This window comes from Aythya marila, assembly GCF_965140915.1.
Source record: "Aythya marila genome assembly, chromosome: 10".
In the NCBI taxonomy this organism is placed as follows: Eukaryota; Metazoa; Chordata; class Aves; order Anseriformes; family Anatidae; genus Aythya; species Aythya marila.
The window spans coordinates 15,701,332-15,716,085 of record NC_139051.1 but is presented as its reverse complement, the minus strand read 5'-3'; the positions used below and the strand labels follow the sequence as shown (position 1 = coordinate 15,716,085).

Below are 14,754 nucleotides of genomic sequence, written 5' to 3'. Positions count from 1 at the left end.
CCAGTATCAGCTTTGTATTTCATTGGAGGGATGAGAATGTGACAAATGCTTTCTAGAGGACAGGTTAGGGAATATCAGTGCTTATGAGGCCCTGTCGGTCAGCTTTCTGTGCATTCACTTCTGGCTTCTCTTCATCTCATTGACGAACACACAGGTTCACTTTAAACTACTCCACCGCAAACACTGCTGCTCAGCACAGCTGCTCCGGTGGTCAGACAGCTGGAAAGGAACTTATTTTCAGCCATCACAAGCCACACGAATCAACTTAACCCATCAAGGAAAAAAAAGAATAAATAACACTTCTTGAAGGGGCTCGTAGCAGAAAACTCATCAGCGGTGTTAACAGCAGAAACCTCTGGTCCTTCCATTCACAAAGTTTTTGGGGGAATCAAAACACTCAGTCACACTGATCCCATTAAAGAGACTTGGCTCAAAAACTAACTTGGAAAGAATTTGCAACACAACTTCTAGTCTGAATAAGCAGAGGGAACAATTTCATGTCCTGCCTCAAAAAGTCCTGTGTTTGAAGCTTTCATTAACGCTGGTAGCAAAGCATTCTTGCTCTCCAGTCACAGACCTTGTCCTCTTCCACAAGAGTAAAGCTTAAACAAACCAGTCACATCCCTAAGGAAGTGCTGAAGGACTACAGGATCCTCCTGCTAACTCCACCCAGGATCCTCTCCGGTACAGGAAGAGGACGGAATAACTCTGCTGAGTTCAGCACCAAGAGCACGTTCAGAAGCGAAGCGCTTTCATGTCAGCTGCAGGTACCAAGTTCCACAGCCTCCACGGCATCAAAAGGTGAGAGCTGAGCAGGTGAAGGCAGCGCAACAGCCCGCTGACACAACATCCCCAGCTCATGAGTCAGTGCTGGCGGTGCTTGTGCTGAACTGGAGGCCAAACACCCTGCGCAGCAAACTGCTGCTGGCAGAGAGTCAGGAGGTGTAACACGCACAGAGCCAAGTGGGTGGCACTGGGGAGGGGTGCTCCGTGCCACAGGGGCTGCCCAATCAAACAGGTAAGGATCCACAGCAAGCAGTTCAAAGTCTCAGGTTTGTGCCACGATGGTGAAGAGAAAAAGGGACACCTTGTAAGCAAGCTCCCACCTCACCTTCTCCAGGTTCAAAAGCTCCCAAAAGCTCCTGGAGGCATCAAAGCCAGAGCCGAGAAGTCAGTTGAGCCTAATCTCCTCCAGGGTGATGACTGGCTCCCGGGCTGAAAGATGCTGTCATCACACACTGCAAGCAGCTCTAGAGCCTGACCTCCCACTCACACCTCCACACAGACTCGACAAGTAGGGACGGCTCTGCCTCTTGGGCTGCTGTCCCTCAGGCTGCCAACGAGACAGCTGGAAAGCTGGGGGGAAGATAGGGAAGGATCCTCCCAGCTTGTGCAAGAACATGAGAAAATCCCAGTGAGGGCACCCAACTCCAGATGAGTGCGGCAACAGTCAGTTTTCAGACTTCAGGTGGTTGACAGGAACCAAAACTAACTTTGATTTAATGGTTCTTACCTGCCACACACGGGAAGTAAAGCACAGAGGCTGAAGGGAGGATTCTGCAAGAGGAAAAACGGTCAATTCTCAAGAGCAAGGCACACGTATGAACCACTTTCAGAACTATTTTACAAGAAATTCTGAGAAGAAAAAAATGAAATTAGAAGTTAAACAAGAAGTTTCATATACCTGCACTTCATAAACTTAGTTTTTACTTTCAGAACGTGTAAAAACATTGAATTGAAGGGAAAAATACTGGGTGTACAGCTAGTTCTGCATCTCTCTCACTCTGAGATATCAGAGTCAGAAAACATGCAAAGGCTTGATCTGCTCAAGCAAAAGGTGCATGTTGATACTTTATTCATCTACTATGTTCTCCCTAGTTTGATAAGACAGGGCAGATTTTGGGGTGGAGACAACTGCTTGTTTTGGTTTCTCTTTAAAGCAATCCTCTACAATGAAACCGACTCAATCCAAATGCCTGGCTTCAAAAAAAAAAAAAAAGAGAAATTATTTATGTTCAGACTTCTTTTGGCACCAACTGTGACAAATCAGTTTCTAATTCCTCCTTCAGCTATTTCTTCAGAGCACGGTTACGCAGACAACCCTTTGACAGCTGCACCAGCACGAACAGCACCCTCCCACTCAGCTCCACGGTGCTGGTAGAACTGCTTACAGCGAAACAAACCAGGGAACCGATTGAAGTTAAAAATAAACCAGCATTTTGTTTTGTTTTGTTTTTAAGGATCACTTTTCAGCTCAGGTCAGATCCCCAATCTATTGTGCAGCTGTACAAACAGTTGTATCAGCACAAGGTGCCAGAACTGCTGATAGTTATCCCTGTGCCTAAAGCCAACGTTTACATTCCCAGCTCAACTCTTATTTCACAGTTGCTGTAGAACAGGATCACTCACTGAGCACGTAGGGTACTTCACTGCTGCTGCCCGCAGCTGCACAGAGGGTCTCAGACAAAATGAGGTCATGCTGATGAGTATCCTACAAGTATGGCATGGCTACCAAGTTCCCTTGAGCTGCTGCTTGTCCTAAGTTATATGTCATTGGGCAGTCTAAACACTGAAATAAATATAAAAACATGACTAAGAGTCACTGATGCGAACGAACAGCTTTGGGCCAAATTCTGAAACAAAACTCTCATAGAAATTGCCTAACTATTAACTCTCTTGGTGAGCTTCCATTCAAAAAACAAACCTCCAAGCCTATGTGATGTGCAGGTTCCCACTGTGACATTCAAGGAGCAGGGAGCTGAGCTGCAGTTTTACCAGTCCTCAACCTGATTTCTGTACTTCTATGTAAGTCAAAGATGGAAAACCAAACTAAGCACCAGGCAGTGATGAAACGCTAGCATACTTTAGAAGTGACCACAACAGAAAGACTGAAGGCTCTTTTCCCAAATTACCAGCTCGAATACTGCCTGAAACAAAACCAACTGAAAAACTGAAAATACTTCCCATTGGACAGCTGCTTAGCAACCTACTTGAAAGGTCTTCGTTCCCAGTTCCCTGCTTTCAGCTGGTGACAGGTACCCACATCAGACACATCACAGGCCATTATGTAAGGCTTTCTCATTGAAGACACAACACAAAAGAATGAATAACTATTAAGATTTGACTTCTAGAGCAGGGTATGAGGCATGTTAATGAAACAGCTTCAGGAAACTGAGATTTCTACAGTTCCTGTTGTGTCTGCTCTAGAAGAGAAGAATCCGTCTGTAGGCTGCTCCGCAGCCTCGCTTTGTACAAGATGTCAAATCAATCCACGAGGAGACAGAAAACTAACAAAACCAGTATTTGGCAAATCTTTTGTTCCTTAACACGCATCTCGGTGTATAGCTCCACCATGGCTTAAGTAAAACCCAAGTCAGCACTCTCCAACCCCATCCCCTCTCCTGAGTCAGCAGTGGCACTCACCCGGCTCCTGCTCAGAAACTAAGCTGGCAAAAAAAAAATTAACCTGAGGAAAAAAAGAAGTGTTTTTGCCAGTGTGGCTTCCTGAACTGGTTTAATGCCAATGCTACTGAAAGGAAAGGGGAGAATCATCCAGCAGAGAGGAAGGCACGCAGAGGAGAAGCGGTGCCAACATTATTCAACTTCAACTGTCCTGCAACCACATGCTCAGAAGTCTCACCGTGACTTTAAAGACACATTGCTGCTCCCAACAGAAAGGTCATTCAACACTCTCAACTCTCCCAGCATCTGCTTTCTGCCAGCATCCTTGCCAACAGTTAGATTAAGGTCTGATCTGGTAGGAAACTAGGTGTGCAACATAGAAAACACAACAAGAAGCTCCTTGTCTCATCCAGCCGGGTCAGGTCTGGCCCAGCTCAGCGAGGTCCTAACAAATCTGAACCAGGTGGTTCAACAGATCCAGAGCATCAAAACAAAGACAGAAAACCGACTAAACATAGGGGAAGAAAGGCTAAAGCTCAGCTTCAAGTAACTGTGAAGCTGCTCTCTTACTCATCACAGTCTTGCTGTGAAATTTTGTCTGAGTAACATTTATATAAAAACAAACTTTTGCACAAAGGATTTAAATTGCATATAAGAAAATGAACAGTTAATTCTTCACACTAAGTTCTCATAACACATCATTAATACTCCCGATATCTTATTTCCTCAAAAATAAATCTGATTGATTTGTTGCCAGCCTTACTTTCAGAGCACGGGAGCTACTAAAACATATGTATATGGGTGAGTGAGAAACAGCCCCTTGTGTTTAACTAAGGCAGGGCAAACAGCGGCAGCATGTGCAAGCAGCACTGAGGAGCAAAGCCAGGAGGATCAACGACAACATTATACAAACAACGCTGATTCAATAACAGCAAAAAATTCTTCGAAACTGCTGCCTGGGTTATGTCTGTCAGACCCAGAGAGGGGACAGCCTCTCCAGGTACACTGAAGGTGGCATGAAGCTGGAACAAGCAATTCATCCCCTGCCTCGCCAAAAAGGGGTCTCGTGCTGTCAGCAGCACCCCAAAAGCTGCATGCACGCACCTCTCATCTGCTGGAGATCTCGCACTTCACCATTTGCTGCACGCTGCTGTACCTTAATGCTAGTGACATTGCAGGGTCTTCTCAGAAGAATTTCACTTATTCCTAAGGTATGTTTGATGACTTGAACCTGAAACCGTTTCCACATGACCGACACCTGTTTTAGCATTCCTGGAAGACCTACTTTTACCTCATGGGTACTGCAAATTCAATTTCTGTGGGTCACCTTGCTGCCATTTAGCGGTCAGTACGCTGAAGTCCAGGCTACTTCCATACAATTCTCTCCTGCAAAATTCAGAGCTGAAGCTGTCTCTCTCTTGAACATGCAAGACAGTTTCTAGCACTACTGTAGTTGGACAACCTTGCACAAGAGTAAGGTTTTTTCAAAGAAAACAGCAGCGTGTTCATGAGTAAGCACTAACATCTCCATAAATCACTACAATATCAAATCACAGAGTAGGAAGTTTATCTTAATAAAATCTGCTGACACTTAGTGATCAAACACTGGAAGTATTTATCTTTAAATAGCAACTATTATAAGATTGTTAAACATTACAAAAATTTGGTAAAGACAGCATTTCGGACTGCATTTAGCCACCTGACTTTCCTCACAGCTCTCACAAGTAAAACACGCACATGACAAAATAAGGCCAGGGTAAAGCTGCAGTGAAGAGGCACAGCACTAAGCAGAAGCACGTGGCTACACGTAGACCAAAGCATGCCCTAAGCACCTCACGACTAACAGACTAACACCTGCACAGAGCAAGCCTTTGACATTCCTGAATGCTGTCTACAGAGCAAGTCCTAGACAGTGATCGGGAAATTATTTCCCTATTACCATTAATAGTGCATGGACGTGAAGCACTACATGCTGCTGTGCAGGTGAACATAAACAGTTTTGCCTTCACAATGTAATCCAAGTTAAAACATTATGAATTCTGTAGTTATGAAAAATGTAAGTTTTCATGAAGAGAAATCTTAATGGGTAGGAACACGTAAGTATACAGCAGGGCTGGGAAACAGAGATTTATGATGAGAATTAACACTTAATCATGAAATTGATGAGAATTAACAGGTAATCATTTGTCCCAAACCAGAACAGACTGTAGCCACTGAGATTAAAACGTGCTCAGGAACAAGAGAAGCATGTGACAAACACAGCAGAAGAGCTTCTCAGATGCATCTGTCAGAACACTGAGGCTTTGGCTGTTTTAGACCACACAGCACAATACCTAGGGTAAGCCAAGAGCTGCATTTTAACCAGCATGTAGAAGCTACGCTGGTAACCAAAGAAGCACAAAAGCCATAAGGAATCAAACCTGTGAAGAGATGCTACAGAAGTTATAAACATAGCAGAGCTCAACTGTATTCCTTAAGTAGTTTTGGTAAAATAGGATGACCAACAGCCTTCTGAGAGACCAGTAACTGAAAGACAAACGTAAGTAGCTTGTGGCAATCTTGGATTTTCGTATCTGTTCTCAACTTGTGAATTATGATGCTTTTAAGTGGGAAAAACAACTGATAAAAAGCTGCAGTTGCTGCAGATAATTGATTTCCACAGAAAGTTCCACAACTAGGACAAAACAGAACTTCTAATTGCTATTTTTAATTCTGCACCACCAAAAAAAAAAAAAAAAAATCAAGACAAATGTTATGTAAGACCATTAACCTCTTTGTTCATAACCGGCACCTTAATTTAGCACACTACCACATTAGATAGCATAATCTGAATTCTTAATGCCAAAGTGCAGCACCAGCTGCCGCGAGGCAGTAACGGCAGTAACTGAGAAAAGAATCCCAAAGCAAGCACCACATAATGAATTTTGGAATTGCAGTTCCTCAGGCACAAGCAGATATTCCTCAGCCTGTGCAGCCCTAATGAAACAGTACTCTTCCAGGCTGGGAATCCCCAAAAGATTATCAAGTGTTCACCCTGCACCTTCCACAAGTTGTGAAATCCACAACTTCGTGTCACTTGGAGTTTGGAGGGTGGGCTGGGGGTGACATCTCCTGTGGTATCTCACACCATTTGTCAACCCCTGAACATAATGCCGCAGGGAAAACCTTAGGGATAGGGAAGAGAAATCAAAGGACGTGGTAGGTCTGGACTGGCAAAAACCTCTGGCTCACCTGCTATACTGGAAGGTGGGTCAAACCCAAGGAGGCTGCAACCAGCTGAAAATTAAGTTACGTTACATTTTGAGCCTTTTTTTTTTTTTTTTTTAAGCAAGCTGGCCTCAGCATTTCACACACATCTTCGATGAGAGCTCACACCAGCTTTGACTGGCTTAAGAAGAGCCCAGAAGAGCCGAGCACTGCACACAACCGCAGCCTGGTGGTTATCGCGTGTATGCAATGACCAAGTGAAAAACAAAGCAAGGTACTCTTGAAGAACGTTCATGTCAACCTCCCCATATACACCACGAAAAGACTGATGAATTTACACGGATAAGCAACAAGACTCGTGAATTTCAGCCAAACAGACTTTTAAATACTGTCATCCTTCCATCCTTATCGCGTTGTAGTAAAGAACGATGTTCAGGAAGAAAAGAAAGATTAAGAGCCTACTTTCAAAAGCTATCGTCCTGCTGTGTTGAAAGAGCTCTCTGAGTTACCACTTCACCCTCCTCTGACTCCATTTACTCTCTGCAGCATTCCCTGGTGTGCTTATATTCATACAGCAGCCATCCAGACCATAATGTCCCAACTCACCCACAAGAATTTTGTGGGGCTGGACACTGGAACAGGCATTGTCCTGAGGAAGCAGCTGCTTCCACCATTCGAAGACAGAAAGGCAGCCTAACTTAGCCGTGTTTGTTCTGTCTGTATTCCAGGTTGTCACAGAAACCACAGGTCTCTTTGCAGGACGTAAAACCAACTCACTGGGGAGTTGCACGGCCCCATTTCTAACATGCTAGACAAAAGCACCTCTCCCCCATTGTTGGCAAGGCCGAGTAACTTTAACACGGGGAAGCCAACTCCATGAAGAGCAAGCCTGGGCCCTCCCAAAAAAAACTGAAGTTTCACGGAGAGACTTCTCAGCTTTAATTCAGAAGAATTTACAAAGTGGAATAAAGAACTAAGACTGTTACCCACACAGATGCAAAGCAGCCAAACTGCTCTAGGTATAGAACTGACGATTTCTGATGCCTCCGTGTTCTCGTGGTCTTTACATGCATAATATCTCAGTACAAGATGTGTGGGAGTGGTAAGAGAAAACTCAAAGCTGTTTTAATGCTCCCCAAGTGAAAGGGGAACCAGAAGACAAAACATTTGTGGCCAAGGTCACTGCTGCAGGTTTGTTGCATCTCTTCGTGCACGCCCACACCACCAACACGATGGCAATGCCTGCTGTGTCTGAAAGCAAGCACAGAAGCGTAACACAAAAACAAAAGTACATTTTTATCGGACTCCAGAACTCCTAAGTCTCCCCTGCCCCCTTCTGGGAAGGAGGTGGATTTGAAAACTTCAATATCTATTTGCAAAGATAAAATTGTTTGCTTGGGCTAACAACCAAAAGGAAACCCAGAAGGTGCTTTTTCCCCAAGCAGGACTCCCTTTAGCAAGGACACAGGTATAATCAAGCACATCTCCTGCAGCAGAGACGGACTCGAGCTGGGTTTTCTCCACCCACACACTAAAGCCACAGAGAAACTTGTACCTGCCAGAAAGCGGCCTGACAATCCACAGCCCAGCTGTTCTGACTAAGCCAATTTGCTGCTCAGGTTGTGATGCAGACACGCAATGCAGACTCCCTGTCCTTTCCCTCCAGTATCTACACCCCTTCCCCAAAATGAACGGGGAGATAGCAACTACAGCAAAACTTGCACAATATGCATTAACTGCTCAGAAGCCTTCTCCACAAGTAACGGAAATTGTACTCTATCAAGCTGCTGACTGAGAGCTGACTTCAGCAAAAATCCCGTTGCAGTGACTTGCCAACCTTTATCTCGAGATCTTAATGCAGAAGACAAATAAACCTCATCGGGGCCAGTGGAGAACAATTCTCCCACCTGCTTCTTCCTCTCACCACGAACAATGAAAATGTGCTACCATTTGTGCATTTTTGCATTCCACAGCACTAAGAAAGAGTTCGGCTTCCCCTTCACCTCCAGCATACAGCCCCGCAATACACTGCTGCTCCAAAAACTTCCCCAGATAATCAAGTACTCTTCTCTTGTCCTGCTTTACCTGTGGGCTACTGAAGAAAGACAAGCAAAGCCCTCACATCCTGCTCCCAGCCATAACAAAGGGAAGGGGCTTTCCAAAGCCATGGAGCACAGCGACTGTTAAGCAGATGTTTAGGAGCTGTAAAGAGAAACCTTTCCCATTTTGAAGGGAGAGATCCTGCAGTAGACATCCAGGAACCCTACCAAGGAGCACAATGAAAACTACATGCTCTGTGCTCTCCTTCCCCATTGCAGATTCAGGTGATAAGGAGCAGGCACTGACTCTTGCACTCAGGAAGCAGCACAGATGTTTTGTTTCCTAGGAATGAGGACAAAATCTAGATGTAAACCTATCAAGTCTGAGAGTTCATCAAAGCCAAACACCAACTTGCCACAAAGAACCATCACAAGCGAGCTAATGGCTTCTTTAACGCCTTTCAAAACCCACATTTAATTTGGCTTGCTTCAAACACTCTGTAAAGCAACTTTACAATTATTACGATATGCTGTGGACTGTGACACCACTCTGATCCATCTCCTCCTCAGATCTATACACTGCCTTTCCCTGAGCTGTCTGAGAATTAATTACATGGAAAGGAACATCATTAGATAAAGGGATTCCCAGCAACTGGCTTCTTAAAGGGCCTACAGGATCTCTGCCTTCCAGACATCTGAAGCAATGCCCATTCAACACCACTCATGCTTCTACAAAGAGGACAAGCTTAAGATCCAAATCAGTAAACACGACAGTACTATACCCAACTTCTCACTCGTGTCCACAAACAGATGTATGTTTAGCTACGGCACGAGTCTCACCTCTCTTGCCTGTGGTCTTGCCACCACTAGACCACATCAGAGGAGCATCCTGACCTGCCAAAGTTCTGCCAGAACTACAGATGATACACAAACAGCACCTCTGAGCAAAAACAGATGAATGCTGTGACCTTAATACACTGAGTAAGTTCCACCTATCCCTCCAGGTAACGAAAGGCAGGAACAGTACACTTCACAGCCTCACACCACCTAGAATTTCACTACCCAAAAAGACTTTAATCTGACATACCCAGGCAGATATACCAAGGCATTTGTGCCATCAGAGTTGAGTTTGAGTGCAAAAAGGCAGGGAGGTCACTTGCATTACAATTTTCTGTCTGTCCGTGCAGGTAAGGCTGAACAAACATTTTGCTTCAGCTATGCCTGTACGTTTCCCCACACAGAAAAAGTGAACACTTCTATTCAGCAGGCCCCAAACTGCATTAAAACATTTAAAGCCAGGAGAAATAAAGCAATTCTTACACCTCCTCACTGGAGTTTAACTGATCAGAAAAGTGCCCAGCTGACTTGGTTAAGAGACTCTTCAGATAACCATCAACCACATGAGGTGATCTAAACAAAGCAGCAAGATGCAATCAAAGAAAAGAACCAGGAATAGGTCATTGGTGTTGCTGAAACCTGCAGTGAAGCACCAATCTTGGTCAAACCACTCAGTCCTGGTGTTCTTTAATCACTGGCAAAACAGCATTTCAAAAAGGAACAGCAGGATAGTCAAGAAAACTATCTGCATACAGTTTTGAAAAGAGTGCAGTTTGGAGATCACTTTATCTTCCCCAAACCCCTTGCATTCCAATTCAACTTCATCTTACGTGATAGTTAACTTCTCAAGACCACAGTGATCTGTGGCACAATCCATCTAAACTTGAGCAGAGTCTGTTCATACAGACCAAAATTAGGGCACTGCTGCTTTCAAGTGAATGCAGTGCTGTGTTTGGCCAAAGAATCAAAGCCTTTAGCAACTCTTCTGCTCAAAACAGCATAAACGGAGAAGGACAATCTAGAAGCACATCAGTTCCACAGAAAGATTTAGGAGCATAAAAGCAGGATTATCCAAACAAACTCTCTTCTCCCTGGTAAACAAGTTCTTGTGCCAAAAGCAGAAGGAACGGCTGTTATCTAGTACTTTCTTCTGCTAACATCGTTCAAAGGCACTGACACTAAAAAAAAAAATCTGGGTCTTTCTTAAGCAGCTGAGGAAGGTCAGGGAGGCAGGCAAGCCCAGAGCAGCCAGATGCACTGTGCTCCACGCTATAATGCCTTTTAATGCCCAGGACACAGATTAACTTATCATGAGAAAAGTGACCTGCAGGTTGCTCTACGATGCTGAGTAGATACACAATCTGGAATAAATATAACAAGGTCTGCAAGGAGAGGTAAAATCTTGTTATTAGACCAATTGATAGAGGACTGCCCCTTACCTTTCCTCCCTTCTACCCTCCTCCCCCCTCCCCCTTTAAAAAAAAAAAAAATTATGGTAAAAAAAAAAACAAAAAAAAAACAATTGAGAAGTTCTCCACTGGAGTCATACTTTTCTACCTACTCACACAATCCTTTTTTCCTTGGAAAGAGTGCTGGGAGCTCATGTGCTAGTCACACTGACAAAGCAGCAGTCACACCACTGTCTCTCAATATCCAAAGCAAAACAAGACTTTAAAAGCCTGCTTCTACCACTGTAACTGTATCTACATTAAGGGATTCCACTTGCAGAGCTGCACTAGCAAGGATGAACGTGCTGATTAATGCAGCTGTCCCAAGCATTTGTAGGAGAAACAACCTTATAAGCACATCCACAGGGATTTAAAGCCACTTCATCGCATTGCAAATCTATGCCCCTTACTTGTCATCAGTTTAATTTTCCTAACCAAATTACCCTTTAGCTGATTTAGTTTGAAACTGGCCACAAGGCAAAAAGAGCATTTCATACAAGGACACTCCCGCATTCCCAGTGACATTAAAAAATCCAATATGGCAAAACATACATACCATAAAACTCAGGGTCACGAAAGGGATTGTGATCTACGCCTTTTGTTATTCTCTTACCTTTCTAGTGATTAGCATAGTCTGCAAGACACTCAATCACTCATATTGAAAATCTAGAGTAATTCTGGTGTTGTTCTGTGGCTATCAGTATGCTCTGGAAGGTGAAGGACAAAGAGTTGACACAGATGCCCCCAGCCACTCGAATGAAAATGAAAGGCAGCCTGAACCTGAGGCTATTTTCTCAGAAGATACAGGAATAGGACAGCTAGTCACAGCTTCAAGCTTGGCAAGATGCTATGCGTTTTGAAGGGCAAAAAGCAAAACCTGGCATTTAAAATGTCTGCAAGATCATTTTACCAGACCAGGAGCCAGCACTGCCATCCTTTGGTGCTTTCTTCTAGCAAGCCTCAGACTTCTCATGAGCTCAACGCAACATGGGCTTTGCAAAAAGCAATACTGAAGGAAAAGAGTGCTCCTAGATGCCAAAACAACAGTCCCTGAACACAATTCACAGCACTGTATTTTTAAGCTCCTTCCAAAGGAAAGAGCCCTTTAATACTCCAAGTCTTCACTATTTCTCTTCTTACTCCATATGCCAACACCAGACAGCAGGCCTCAGAACTCTACCACAGCAGCCAGTTCTATGCTGCAGGTCTGAAACACAAAACTTCTCCTTTTCAACAGAAGAATCAGACGAAGCCTATATTTAGCTTCCTATTCACTGCAGCGTTTGCACACAAGTTCTTATAAACACTCTACAGGTCCAACTTCCAGTATCTTATCTAGATGTTAAGCTGCTTAAGCAGAGCTCGAAGCTCTCTCCAGCGAGAATGCCAATTGCAACTGAGGTCACTGGCTAAGTAACAGAGCTCTGAAGTCAAAACAAAAAGTCATTTGTTAAATCTGATCTAAAGGCAGATTTTCTGCGTCCACGAGGTGCGACATCTGCATGTATATATATAAAAATGATTTTTACCACATGTGCTAAAAAGGCACAACACATATCCATGTTGAGAACACAGGCTGTGGCAAGTTCACTTTTAATAGCAGGTCTGTCCCAAGTGTATAAAAACCACCTTGATTTTTCACACCTTAGATTCCTCTAAAGCTACCGGAACCTCATGTTGCAACTTCTACTAAGCACCACTCTGCCAAATCAGGTGTCTCACAGCCAGCTGGGTTACTGGGGTTGCAATAAGTCACAGGCCAGATAGATGTAGCTAGGGAAAGCAAATTTACTCTTCTTCTTCTCCAGTTCAATAGTGTGATAACAGCTGTCAGAAGCGTAGCCTCTCAGACTGAAAGACATAAGCTAATAAGCACTATGGGTAAAAAAATAACACAGTTCTAAGAAGACAGTAAGAAAACTGCAAATGAAAGCAATTCTGAAACAACAGACTGCTTTCTGCTCACAAAAGAGTCAAGCTGTCCAGCTCACTACTGCATGACACTGTGCTTACCAGAATTTCTAAAAGGTATTGAATTTTCTTCTGGTTGTCATATCACAATAGGATGAAGGAAAAGAAACGGAGCCTGGAAACACTTCACAATCTAAACAGTAACCTTTAATTGCTAGGTTTCAGGAACACAGAGTTCATAAAGAGATTGGTTTACTTCTGCCTGGCAAATGGTAGATCTAGTACCTTTAACAACTTTAACCAAGAATATTTGGGTCAAGCCACATTTACAAACAAGAAATCATTTTTCTAAGACTTTGGTATTATGCAAGCCAAACCATCAACAGTTTCTCTTTCTTTATTCTCAATTGCTGAAACACACATGGAAGTTTCAGTCCTAAGGATGCTACAGGACTAACAAACAGACCACAGTAACAAAGATGCATTTGATCTCACTTAACTAAAATAAGGAATAAACAACAGAGCAGTTTTCTGGAGAAAAAAAAAAAGAACAAAAAAAGAACCCCAGCGTGCTGATACTACACGAGAAAAATAGCAGCATGCACAGCACCTGAAGAATAAAGAGTAGAACCTATTTGGAACCAGTGCTACCTGTTCTGCCTGGCTAACAGTGTTAGCCATTTTCTCTCAGTTCTACAAAAATAGAAGATATTTAAAACACTCCTGATAACACTTGTTATTCAGATTTAGCTTACATTCACATTTTAGTAAGTGTATTCAGGTCAATGTTTGTGATAAGAACTGCAAAAAATTAAGACTTCATTACATAAAGAAGATTTGTACCCAACCAAAGAAAATGCCACTTGGGCAGCTTAAAAAAAACAAATAAATCCACTGACAAGATTCAGTCCAAACAGGAAATAAAGCAAACCATTCCAATATTTTCAAGAGCAAGGATGCCCACAATTATCTTGCATACAGTCGCACTTCATCTAGGCAAAAATCTGTATATTCATGATTAACCTGACGTGGGCTTTTGTTTTCTTCAACAACTTAACTCCACAACAATCTACAAAAAAAAAAAAAAAAAAAAAAAAGGAAAAAGTGTTTTAACATGAACTGATCCTTCAAACTGCTTTAACAATCCTTTGGAGACAGACTTAGAAGTCTGAGGATAAGAAGGCCTTTTTTATTTTCCACCCGTGTTTTGCACGAGAGTCAACCCCCTTGAATCTGACAGGTATGCCTCCTCAGGTTTGCTAACGCAGCTTTATCCATAGACCAGAGTTTGGAGGAAAAGCAAAGTGTTCCTTCCACTAGGCAGCAGCAAATGTTGTGAGGGCCTTCCAAAGCTCCAGGACTTGGCTAGTTTTGCTTACACTTCACAACACTGCTGCGAGCACCACAAGAGCACAATTACACTTGATGTTCCACAATGGCTGCGATGGCTTCGTGGAAGTTCCTCCTTGGTTTGATTCTGCCACTGCAACACAGGGCTACATCGGCCCCTAGGCTTCTCTCCCAAACCCTTCCTGCTTTAAATAACTCACAAACATCTGCATACTCTGCTGCGCTGGTTTTGGTGGTCAAAGCTGCTTATCACCTATAGTTAGCTGTAATGAGATCACCACTGCCCTCCCCACGCAAGCTTAAGCTGCTTAGACAGTACTGTCAGAGGACGCAGAACAAACAGCCAGCCCTACCTTCGTGTGCCTATCTAATGTTTCTAAACTCACTTTTAGAATGCTCGGCAACATTTCAATACCAACAGCGGACAACTGACCTGAATGAAGGCTGAGGCACTATTTTATTGAAATTCACCAACAGTTTAAAAAAGGGGAAAACACAGCTCAGCATACGACCACATAGAGGAAAAAAAGAGCACCATCAGAGCAGAATGTGAGCCATAC

General features: G+C 43.5%; 1 protein-coding gene across 4 annotated transcripts in view; it reads right to left on the bottom strand.

The window, feature by feature from the left end:
• Window positions 1-14,754, bottom strand: part of IP6K1 (inositol hexakisphosphate kinase 1) — a 33,927-nt gene that overhangs the window by 13,112 nt on the left and 6,061 nt on the right. The gene's annotated exons all lie outside the window — the stretch shown is intronic.